This window comes from Anser cygnoides, chromosome 19 (genome assembly GCF_040182565.1).
Source record: "Anser cygnoides isolate HZ-2024a breed goose chromosome 19, Taihu_goose_T2T_genome, whole genome shotgun sequence".
Taxonomy (NCBI): Eukaryota; Metazoa; Chordata; class Aves; order Anseriformes; family Anatidae; genus Anser; species Anser cygnoides.
In genome coordinates, this window is record NC_089891.1 from 10,726,683 (window position 1) to 10,737,452 (window position 10,770).

Sequence of the window (10,770 nt, forward strand, 5' to 3'; positions counted from 1 at the left end):
AAGGATGCAAGTCTGAAATTAAGAATAAAATGTCTACAAGCTTACTTGAAAATATCAGAAGGTTCATCATCTTTCTTTAATCCATACCCAAAAGTGACCTAGACTCGGAGAGAATACAAAGCTTTCAAAGACAGTTTCAGAGTTTCTATGAGCTCATGACCCTTTGTGTAATCTGTATTATATGCGAAATTGTTTTGCAGTGAACTAGGAAACGATCACTATCCAGCATGTCACTAGGGACTCTTTCAAACTGTATAATTAGAATAATTTCACTTGTATTGGGCAGGGCAGGGATTCAAAAAGCAATTCAGAGGCAAAAGGGCAAGCAGCCAGACCAAGCTATGTGGAGCTGAGTTATGTACTTTGCATTTTATTACTCTTCCACGTAGAATCTGGCAGTCATGTATTTAGCAAATGCTGCTATTTGTTGTCTGCGAACCCTTCTGAAATAACACCAGTCTGCCCGAGTTTGATACAATTGAGCTAGGAATGGCTAGGAACAGTTTGCAGGAAACATAATGCAGAAAGTTATGGTTTGGAAGCCGTATGGCAGAGCCTCTCAGAACCTAAGACAGCTGGTACAAAGGGGCCCTTTCTAAGCTGTAATGACAGCACAGGAAAGCATGTAGACCCCAATTTCCCCCAAGTAAAAGTTGGAACGGAGTGATGCTGTGTCCAGGATATTCACAGCTTTTATTCCTGACAGATATTATTTCTATTTGTGAATGTGCATAGAGAGGACAATTTGAGCGCAAGGAAGAAAAAATTCTGTGCAGAATTATTGGAGACGAAGGTCCACGTTTTCATGAGATTTCCTTAAGTTTTCTGAATGGTTTCCTCCCATCACCTTCTCTGAGCTGTCTCCTTTCCACAGTGCCTTCTGCGCCTCAGCAAAGTGTTCGCTCAGCCACACACCTCTCCCGCTCTGGGAATATTTGTCTTTTACTCATTACAGAGAAGATCTGGAGCCTTAGAGCAATGATATAAACACACATCAGCCCCTCAGGGATTACATTTACTGCCACGGTCACTGTTTGCTTTAGAATTACAGTCCCTTGTACATCGGACACCTGGAATCATAAAAGGAGTCTAGGATAAACAAAATCTTATTTTATACCTTTTTTTCTTTTTGTTACAAATATCTAAGATCACCTGCCTACAACAAGATTTTTTATGGGAGATGGCAACTGGTCCTTCTGAAACCTAGGAACCTTAGACCTTAGTCTAACCTGTCTGACCTTAGACACCTTAGCGTAATCCCGGATCTTCCTGCTCTCAGCTTTACCAGCACGAAGGTGCCTGCTCCTGAATGTTTTTGTTTGTGTTTGTGGTTAGCCTTCGTCCACCTCTCTTGATTCTAGAAGCCCTCGAGGTTATGTCTTCACTGCTGAATTACCTGAGATAAACAGGCCGCAAACTGGAGGCAGAGAGCATCAGACCTCACCCGAAAGGTGAAAACACAGGAGATGCTACCAAATTACCAAATCTACCAAAGTCCCAAGTTCAGAAGTGACTTTGGCACACAAGACCTTAACTTCTTGTAAGAAAGCAGTCTTCTTAGTTTGTCTTTTTTTTTTTTTTTAAATAAATACTTCCACATTTTAAAAAACACAACTCCTAACACTTCTGTATGCTCCTCTCTCCCTCATGAAAACCCACTGTGTTCCTGACTTGATGTTTTGTCTGGCACCAGATGAACTTTTTGGTAAGAGCAGAAAACTGTTATGTTTCATCCTGAATACCTGAACCTGAGACTCCCTTTTAAAATCCTCCTTATACGCAGTATTTTTCTCCATTTAAAACCACACTGCTCCCTGCTATCCTGGGCAGCAGGGCGGGGGCTACTCTGGGTATTGCTGGGGATTTAGCTTTCCTTTTTTTTTTTTTCCTCTCCATTTTTTTCTGAGTGCAGAGAGGACCCTCACCACTGTGACTTCTCCTAAGCCCTTCTGTGATGTCTCCTGTGGCAGCCTGGGACAATGCAAGGTGCGACCCCCAGCCCCGAGCAGCCAGGCCAGCAGGCTCTTGGTGTCTCGGTCCCTCGCTCACTACAAAGGAAGGACAGCAACAATGAGTTTGCAAGAGCATGTTCTGAGATAATTGGTCTTGCAGAAGTGCTTTGAAGAGGATCGGCATTATATAAATGCCATCTGACAGTCGAGTCAAAAGACTCCTGCTAAGAACAAATTAAAACCACTTAACCTAGCGAGAAGTTACTCCTTCCATTATGATAGCTGCTCTGCTCTGATAAAAGCAAGAATTCAAACAAGTTAATGATTTCATCTCCTTGGCATGGAGATTACAGCACAGCTGCACAGCTGAGATGTCACAATAAAAGCAAATGCTTACGAAAGGTTGTTCTTTATGTTTTTGGCTTGTAAATGTAAACTGCCTGTACTATCCATACATGCCAGGAATGTCAACAGTGGCTCGAGACTGCGTCTATCGCCTCTGAACCAGGACAATACGAAATTGCAAGTGATAAATTCTCTCCCTTTCTGAGCTCAAAGCAGCAAAAGAACTAGTATTGGGACAGAGAAACCTTTTATGTTGGCTTGGGCAAGACATAAGCAAAGAAGAAAAACTTACCCTGCCAGAAGAGCAGAACAGGTGAACTGCATTAGCTTGCCCCTCTCTCCTGTTGCAAAGACATAGAGTAAGGCGGATTTTCTTCCTCTGCCCCTGTCAGATGGACTGCACAAAAAAATAAATATAAGTGGAAGTAGTAGTTTGCAGGGCTGTCATTTTCAGTGCAATTTGCTTTAAAGCACTTTCAGTGTAGGAAGCTGACAAATGACCACGTTTCCTGGAAGACAAACCCTTTTGAAACATTTAGAGGGTACGAGCGCAGCTGTGCTTCATACATTTGTGCTTTGTGCATTTGTCAGGAGCGCAAGTGGAAGTTTGTCTTGCATTGCAAGTCACTTGTGCTGTTGGAGCGCTGGCACGGGAATTCCCTGTGACATGTAAGGAAACGCATTGAAAGAAAAGGATTGACAAAAAGCAGGGAAAATGCAGAGACTGGGGGCAGCTTCCAGTTTCCAGAGAGGAGATGGGAATTTTTCTTTGGGTGGGCTATCTCGTAACAGCTAAGTATGATTTGTTCCCACCTTTTGTGAAGCAGGTTATTGATTACTCTTTATTCCAGAATTTAGACCACCTATGTCCCTTTACCCAGCCATCATCTTTGCAGTTTGTAGGCATCTCTTTTCAGGTTTTCCACTGCCCGTGGTGTTACATAGCTGTATCGGACATGCAGGAGCCCAGCCTGCTCCAAGGTTTGCATGAGGGCTGCCCTTGTGATATCTAGGTGATGTATTTGTCTGAGACTCCAATTTGTTTCTTGATTTTCTTTAAAATGTGAGATTTTGGGAAAGGGAGACAGGAGAAGGGAACACTTAGCTGACCTGAAAAACATTACCACCAATCTGTAATATGAACCTGAAGCCTGTAAAATGGTGACAAGTATGTGAAATTGTAAGATTCTGGCTGACATTTCAGAGTACAAATATCCACAGCTTCATCCAGATTGCAAAATATTAATGATTTCAAATGGAAAAATCTAATGGTCCAAACACTGGTTTCTCTTTTTCTATTTTAGGGACACCTAAAATACGTTTTTTGTTGTTTTCTAAGAGAAACTAAGCATATTCTGGAAGTGAAATGACTTAAGTTTAAACATGTCAAGTATCAGAAAAACTAACAAATAAAAACCCCAAGCTTCAACTTAATGCACACACACTGCCAATTTTAAAATAACAACATAGATCAACATTCTTCTCAGGTTGAAACTGTCTTTTTTAACCAAAACAAACTACAAATATGGTTGAAAACACTTAAAATCTTAACGCTTTGATACTTTCCTGGCACTTTAGATTATTAACCAGTGTTTAATGGCTTATCATTTATGCTTGTTGCTTAGTTTTTCTCAGTTTCATTTTCTGGTTGCTGAGAGAATTCCTGAACAGTAAGGTTGGGTTTAACACCACCAAATGACATCAAAGTGACTCCCGAGAGCAGCTTTCTTGGATTTCTTTAAGAAAATTACTAACTTCCTTATTTTTCCAGACACATATGGATGGATCTCTGTTCCCCTTTCTGCTATTTAATATTCCTTCTATACATCCGCACAGATACTAGAATTTCTGTAGACTTTTTGCGAGTTTTATTTTTTAAGCCACAGCAGGCAGCACGCCAGCCTCATGGTCAGGTGCAGTAATCCAAGGAGTGTATAATTTTCAATTGCACGCTCACAAATTAAACTGCAGCTGCTGCCCACGGTTAACCTGATCTGCTCCCTGAGACATCATTAGGGAAAATCAATTAATTTTTCCATTCTCCCAAACAGTGCTGAAGTTGAATAGGAGGAGAAGGAAGAGAAAAGGGGGGAAAAAAAAAGAGGACTTCTGTATCTATTGTGTTGGAAAGACAAAACCAATGGTATTGAGTAGCCAGGTTAATGCAGGTCAGTTACAGCTAGAAAGAAAGGAGATACAAGTAGTTTGTATTCAGTTTTATAAATGAAAACGAGAGCTGGTCAACCATGAAACAAACCTGCTCGGTACTCAAGCACGGCTTCCTTACTTTTTCACCAGATACTTTTTCCATGTACTTCTGCTTTATAATCCTGGGTTGAGATTAGTTAAACCTGAACAGAAAATCTCACGTTAAGGGAAAGCCTGCCCTGAAAAACTTGATGCTGGCTTCAAACTCCACAAGGTTCAGGGATTTGTTATAATTCATTAAAAATTAAGCATAAAATAAGTCTTTGGAAAATGGGATATGTTACAGTAGGATTATTATTATTTTTTTTTTAAGTCTCATCATGGGCCAGACATGGAATAAAAACAAAGATGACACTTAATTGAAACTCATTGCACAGGGCAAAAGATAGGCTTCAGAAGTAAAATCCATTAGGGTAGCTTTTATGAATTGAAATGCAGCTGAGTATATTCCAGGTTTTAATGGAAATTAAAAATATCATTTTTTAGGGATGGACATTTCAATTTGGGTATATTAATTTTTAGAAATGTTGTAGATGACGTTCACCAAAAAAAAAGTTTTATTTGCTATAGAAGTTTAAATGCTCAAGTCAAACATTATTTTTGCAAATTCTTGCCTGAAGATGACTTGCTTTGATGGTAATCAGAAATGAATATTCAAGAAATAACCTGGCCAGAGATAATTAATTCCCTTCAAACATTCATTCTGAAATTTTAATGAACTAAATATTTGTTATAATTATATTTTCTGAAGGAAATTCTAGCTAAAAGCAAAACTAAACCCAAATAATTTTAATAGAAAATAACCTTAACACACAGTTTTTATTCCTAAAAATCATGCACTATAACCATTAATGAGATGTAATTACATACTTTTTTTTTTTAAATATAAACTGTATAAATAAATGTCTCCTCACTAGAACATAGCTGTTCATGAAATGTTTCAAGCATCAATCTACGCATATAGAGTTTTCTCCGGAATCATGGATAAAACTTACCAAAAGATTTCAAAATGTGAAATTTGTGATGAAAAGAAGGATCAGAGCAGGGTGTGGGAAAACCCTCCTTCTGTTTCACATCCAAACAAAAGCAAACCCCATGTTTTGAGGAGAGATCTCAGCAGGAACAAGCCATTTAGTAAGAGTTCATTATCGACCATACCAGATGCCATAACAGACCTGAGTGATCACATCACTAAGCAATTAACTAAGTAATCAATTAATTAATTATAAGGGAAAGTTACTCTTGTAACATAAATCAGTTCAGGAGCTCTAGTTTCAGAAATAAAGTATTTACTAAAAGAACTAAAGAAACAGAGCCACCACTATTCGCAAGAGAGGCTCTGTTATTCTTAATTAACATTTCTGAGCGTGGGTAGCACTCAAATGACCAAAGACCAAATCATCAGCTGGTGAGAATGAGCACAGCGCTGGTAAAGGTGAGGATCAGTGCTCCTTAGGACGGTTGATAGCCTAGGTCTAGATTTCAGCAATTAACAGAATAGCCCCAGAACAGGCAAAGTATTCATTACTTTTTAATAAAAGACATTCAAGCAGAGTTTTCTTTCCCACCACAGTTTTTATGTACTCTTTTTTCTTCTGGGACCTCAGCATCACTGAGATTGACTGCACTCCATGAGGAGGGGATCTGAACTTCACTTCCACCACTGCTGAAATATCATGCCTCTTTTTGTATTTATCCATCATCTGTAAAGTGGGTAACATGTCCTGTGCCTATCATTTCTAGCTAACGTATAGGCTCTGGGGGGAAGTACAGTGTCCTGTTGAATACACAGAGATCTTAGTTGTGACCTGGATTTACTGAAAAACGTATGAACAAACAAACAAAAAAACATCAGCAACAACAACAAAAAAACTCTGCATAGTGTGTGTGCTTATTTGCTTACAGAAAAGATTAAGAGACCTGGGATATGAGTTACATTATTTTATACAAAAGAAAACTAATATGTTTGGTTCCTTTGAATATAATAAAAACATAAATGCAAATATATATATATATATATTTCTGTTGTGGGATGGAAAATTACACTTTCCTGGAAAAGCAGAATAGAAGAATTTGGATGATTTACTTCCAGAGAACCATAATGGAGAGGAGAAAAAGATTTCCAATGGCTTCTCAGGGTCTGACACAAAGCTGCTACTTTTCATATCGACATCAAAGCTTTGATTTAGGCAACAGGAAAGTCAGGGATCCTGACTGCACTGTTACCACAGCTCTGTGAGCACAGGGAGATATCTCATTGTGTTGCTTGGATATAAAGGTATTTATTAGGAGTTCATTAACTGTTCATTCAATTAAATGAAAAATACATCTTGGAAAATCTAATAAACTGCTAAGAGTGGACTGTAAATAAATGATAGTGTTTGCTAGTATCATAGTTTATGTTGGAAATACACTCGGACTAGAAAATATGGTCATTAAATACTCTTTTTCCTTAACAAGCAGTGCTAAAGCATTACTAAACCTAATATTTGTACACCAAGTTTTAATGCATCATTCTTATTGACAAGTCCAAGAGTTGACTTTCCACTCAGTTTCCCAAGCTGGAGTTTGACATATTAGTAAATGCCATCTGCAGCACAGTGTCTTCGGGGACTTGAAGAGTTCGCTCAGCTTTCAGTAAACTAACAGCGAACTAAAAACATTGGATATGTGTCCAGCAATGTAGCATGCTTTGCAAAGTACAGCCCTAAAGTTTCCTTCTCTAGGGGATGCAGAAAAAGGGGTGAGAGAGAACATTAATATCAGTCTCCTACCACTTTTTGAAGTGCACCCTGTGTATATATATATACATACATCATGTACACGTGAAAACTGTCACACAAAAGGCAAAAAGCAGATATCTTACTGCAGCCCTGTCCCAAGCCCCTGCCCTAAAGCCTCACAATATTAAAATGTATCAACTTTTTTTCCCCTTCCCTTCCCTTCCCTTCCCTTCCCTTCCCCTCTCCTCTCTTCCCTTCTTTCTCTTCTCTTCTCTTCTCTCTCTCTTTTTTCTTTTATTTTTTTTTTAAAAAGGGAAAATTAGTGTATTATTTTAAGTTGAGAGGAAAAATAATGAAAAATTGTCTGAAACCTGCACTCCAGCACATACAATTTCGGTTCAAACAATTAACATTTTTCAGTGTTCTATGTAACCCAAACCAGGAGTTTATAAAAGGGAAATGAGGACAAAACTAATAATAGTACTAACAGGACACTTATAAAGTGAATTTATTACCCTTACTATCAACCAAAAGGAATGTTGAGAGACAGACTGGGAAATTTTTGATTAATTTATAGGTGGACCACTTAATTTATAGGTACTTAAAATCGTGTAGAAATAAATGGCATCAGTCACAGAATAAATCCCATTTACTAGCGTTTCCAGGTTGCTCTATCAAAGCAGAGCTGAACATCATACATTTCCTGGCAACTGATGGACTTGGGCAATCAATTCCTTTTGGCAAATTAAGAGTAGAATCTGAAGAAATGCCCGATTTCTTAAACACAATTGCATAACTGGAGGACCGTACACGGGGTGTGTCTTTCCAACTGTTGTGATTCACGTATAATGCAGCCATACACAGATTTTGTGTTTTCATGCCACGTTGAAACGGATGCTGGGAAAGCTACACTTGCTCCATTTTGCAACACAAATACTTCAGTTTCATGACTAGTGAGAGTTCCCATGTGAACAGAACAGCGAGAGGAGAAAAGGAAACAACAGAGAAAAAAGGAAATTAATATGATTTCTGGTCTATGACAATATGTCTGCAGGAGTTGAGGCCCTAAACATATCTTCTTGTGTTGTATTTTCAGGGACAGCTATGTAGGCATCTGCGTGGTGTAATGTTGAACATCTAAGAGTTGGGCATCGTGGCTGAGGTGGACACCCAGGCTCCACGTGGAGTGATCCAGGAAAGAAAGGGGTGATTCATCCAGGCTGGTGGGCTGAATCACCGCTGAAGATGCCTTTTAACTTTCAAGTAACCAACTAGGCTGCCTGGATGATTAGCTCAGACCAGATATCCAAATATTTGGCTAATACATGGCTAGGTAAAGGAAGAATTCTCTGTATCCTCCGTCAATCTACAAGGCTTGTTTTAAGGTATATCCGAGTATGATGCTTTCACAAGAAGAATGTTCAACAAGCTGCTAGATCATGATTTTGGCTGCCTTCCTCTTAGTAATCATTTGTCTTGAGGCTTGGGAGGTGCCACAGCTCCTCAGGGTCATGAGAAAAGTATTTTCTGCTACAGGTAACCACAATAACATGAAATCAAGGGTTTAGCAGATTGAGGGGAACAATGAAGTTCTAATTCCCTTTCCAGGAAGAGGAAAAAAAAGATAAGCATTGTCACTAGTCTTATATAAGATTATATTTATACTGAATAATGCTTTAAGTTTCCTAGGAAAAGAAGAAGAAATTCAGGCTAGCAATTTGTTCTGAGATAGCAGAGTTGTGACCTTTTTACAGAATGGACAATCCAAATTCAGATCAAGAAGGAAAACTGAAGCTGAGGAGCACTGATACTATGTACAGAGAGATTCGGGAGCTGGTCTGGTAGAATGGCTTCATGGGAGTGTGGACAACAGTTTTAGATAAATAAGGATTGCTATCCAGGCAGCGGGTAAGACAGCACTGGTCTGGCATTACAAGATTAAGAGCACACAAAAAAATCAGCCATTCTAAGCCCAGAATCCTAAACGGGAGATGAACTGCCTGGGAAGGAGTAGAGCTAAATAAAGTGCCCCATGGAGGGAAGGATGCCAGGACAGAAAATTCCCTCCTTCTGAATCTCCTTTGAATCAGTGCGGTTTTGTGCACCTGTGGCTTATCAGCAAGGCATTTGCATTTTGCAAAGCTGGCTCGGGCTCTGTTTCCGTGAGAGCTTGCTGGATCTTCTCCCGGTTTTACAGAGCCCTGGAGTATGTGTTCTTGTAATCGTGTTTGATCATATGTTTGACTGCTAACACTGGTGAGTTTTAACACTTCCAACAGGAAGATTCATCAGCACAGACCTGATCAGTGACAAACCTGCTCTTCTGACAGTAGTAAAAAATACCTATTAAGATGGCTTTACATGGATATGAGCAAAAGTATATAAAAGCAGATGTCAGTTATTTAATTGGCTTAGTCTTTTGTTCTCTGCTGAGTCAGACAAAAAGCTCAGAGATCTGTCATTATGCAGCTTTTCTTATCTATGAAGTCTGAATCTATTACACTGAGGTAGCATGTTTTTAATCCACTCTGCTCAGTATGACCTCATGGCTGTGAGATTGCATTGTCGTATATAAACACTTAATTGTGTGGGCTTCATGTGGACACCGGGGGATTAAACATGTTGGATTCAAACGTGAGACAGCTAAATGCAGAATATTGGCCTCATATTTTAATTTGTTTCTAGGGAGAGGACACGATACAATATGTATTTGGTGTCAAGTAATTCACATTTTATCTCATACTGAACGTAAACCACATAGAGGCAATGGAGTTCTTCGTGGTTTGTTAGCGTTATAACAGGAATATAAGATCTGCAGAGGTGCAACAGTTCACAGTCCAGATCTACTCTTCTCAATTGATCAGTTGTACAAGCTAAGTTTTATTTTGTTAGTCTTTATTCTAAAAGATATGATTTACAAGTTCCCTACCATTTTTTTTTTAAACTTTCCTGAAATGGGGTAAGAGATGATATAGCTGAAATGATACTATGGTGACATAACAAAGAACAGTAAAGGTCAGACCGGATTAACTTGCTACAGGATCAGCTGGAGAATATTAAACCTCCTAACTGTAATCCTTTGATAACCAGTCCTATAATGTAATCATCAGTGTACATCCAATAACATCCATGTTAATTACTTTAGAATTATATGTTTCATTTTTAATCAAAAGACAAATTTTAAAGGATGCCAGCACCCTCCCCCACATCCCAACAGTTAAAATAACTCTTTTCAAATAAAAAGAGACTATTTTTATGAGGCGGCTGGGGAAAAGTCAGCCTGGAAAATATCCTTATGAAGGAAGCATCTGTCACAAGTCAAAATGTTATCACTGGTCCCTGGGGAGATCCAGTACAAACAGAAGTGAAATACTCGGTGCTGAGGTTTGACAGGCGAAGTGTGGATTTTGCAGTTTGGAGAGCGTGTTATCAGGCTGGATCTGAGCAGCTCACCCCCGACATGCGGGACAGCATACGAAGTCCTGGTAAACGGAGGCTTGGAGGAGAAGGAGGAGGGTTTTTTTCTGAGCGCAGGGAATTTA

General features: G+C 39.1%; 1 long non-coding RNA gene across 1 annotated transcript; it reads right to left on the reverse strand.

Annotated features, from left to right (window-relative positions):
- Positions 1 to 122: 122 nt before the first annotated feature.
- On the reverse strand, positions 123 to 5,659 carry LOC136786631 (uncharacterized). Its single transcript, XR_010825812.1, has 4 exons — positions 5,501 to 5,659; positions 2,590 to 2,694; positions 1,926 to 2,048; positions 123 to 1,070 (listed from the first exon to the last, which is right to left on the reverse strand). It is a non-coding gene; the product is annotated as an uncharacterized lncRNA (long non-coding RNA).
- Positions 5,660 to 10,770: the final 5,111 nt, after the last annotated feature.